Source organism: Carlito syrichta, unplaced genomic scaffold, assembly GCF_000164805.1.
Source record: "Carlito syrichta isolate Samal-C Ts95f unplaced genomic scaffold, Tarsius_syrichta-2.0.1 Scaffold303642, whole genome shotgun sequence".
Lineage (NCBI taxonomy): Eukaryota > Metazoa > Chordata > Mammalia > Primates > Tarsiidae > Carlito > Carlito syrichta.
Window position 1 is genome coordinate 65,909 of NW_007247738.1, and position 2,069 is coordinate 67,977.

A 2,069-nucleotide genomic window follows, 5' to 3' on the forward strand; every position below is an offset into this window, starting at 1 on the left:
GACGCTCAGCAGCTGCTAAAATAGTGTCAATGTCTGTTGCAAAATAGAACAATGCCATAAAGGCATAGAGAGAAATATTCCAAGAACATTTCTACCTACATCATCTCTTCTACTTTGGAACCCTCCTTCTAAGTGACATCATAGACATGACTGTTTTCAGATGGGGAAACTCCTTGAAATATGGGATGCCTTTTTTAGTTTTACAGTAATTCATTGAAGCAGGTCTTGAAATGAGTACTTCCTACTTGGAATGCACTTTTACTACTTAATTGAATTTGTATGTCTATGAAATTGTGAGATAGCCAAGCATGTGTATTGATGGGTATTTGAAATTAGCCTGGAATTTAGAGGTTTTTAGGGATTTTTTTTCCACTTACTTTTTTTATTTCTTGGATACAGATACCTACAGTTGGGTAATTTATCAATAATTAAATAGACTGAAAAGATAACACACACATTTGGAGTATGTCTCCATCCATAAACCTTCACACTGTGTTGGTAAAAGTTTTGCTGAAGAAGAAAGTCCTTGTTTAGCAAGTAAGGGGGTTGTTATGGGTACGGTGGAAGAGACAGATTTAAGTTTGGAAGATAGCAATTAGGGAAGGCTCTTTGGCTTTTCGCTTTACATCCTTAGCTTCCATTTCTTTGGGCCTAAAACCTTCTGATCATTTATCAAAGAATAATTCAGGACCAGCATTTTATTCCATGAAGCCAAGAGAGAAAATGTTAGTTCTGTGACCAATCACTTAAGTTTTGGAATGTGACATACGACTTAGAAAACAAAGACTGTATCTCAAGGTACTACATCTAACTTAAAACAAAACCTCAAAATGCAAATGGGAGTCAAAGTGTTTTAAGACCATGCCCAAGTCATGACTTTATGGACAGAAGATTCTAATCAACTGTTAAAATCTAGAGAACCAAGTGGAGGAAAGAGGGCCTGAGGTCTAGTAGGAAGGAATTTTGAAGAGCCATCAGCGTCTTTTTATAGACTTTCCATCCCCTAGAATCTGGATCATCATCTAACCAGGAAAACTTCCATAGTCATCTTCTTGGACCTCTGGCTGTGAGCTAAGCAATTTCTTCAATCTCCTGCCAGGTCTCTAGTCTTTGAATCAAATAATGCCCTACTTATGGAGGATCTTTTGAGATCATGGGTGCTCTGTGAACTTCAGGTAGTACATACTTCAGGTAACAATGAAGATTTTATTTTAAAAAATCATAGCAATAATTTCACATATTGCCATATAACAGATTTCTGATATCTGATTATAGCAGATAAACTTTACACTTCTGGAATTTATGAGTTAGAAAGCTTAAGATAGTAGACTCAACCGACTCGGGTACAGTCTGTTTAATCAACATTCCTCTCATAGATGAAGCATTAGGAGATAGAAGGGATAGTAAAGATAACTAAAGATAATACTGACACTTGAATTAGAATTTGTCTTAAGATATCAGTTTACTTTGATATATGCTACAAAGACCTTTACCATGTTTCTGTCTGATTCCTTTGTGAAATGAAAGTGCCAATACAGAATGAACTGTTTTGATAAGCTATCTCACAATTTTAGAGCATATTTAAAGTTAATCTCTAAGAACTAATATGCAATGATGCTATTTTTTAATTTTATTTTTATAAGCCACAGTTTTATATCCCGCTGCTTATCTGATTTGAAAATGGTTGTAATATTTGGAGAAAGTTAATATTGAGTCATGCCAAAACTTTAATAAACTTAGTCTTGAACTAATATTTCAGGCTCTTGGGGGATTTCTGTTTGCTAAGATAGATTTTAATATTACAGAAATGCAATAGTGACCTTTCCATAAAACCTTAATAAAATTACTTTGTGATATAAACTGCAGAAGAGATGGGAATTTTCTTGAAAGAGAGTGCATGATTTGTCTGCATTTCATGGTTTATCTTATATCTCATTTCTCCAGATCTCATGTGTTTTTCTTTCCCTTAAGCCAAACAACAGTAATCTCCATATTTTTAAACTAAAGAACAAACAGAATTTTCAAAGACATGTTTTCCCTTTGCACCAGTGTCACTTAACTTGAGTGTG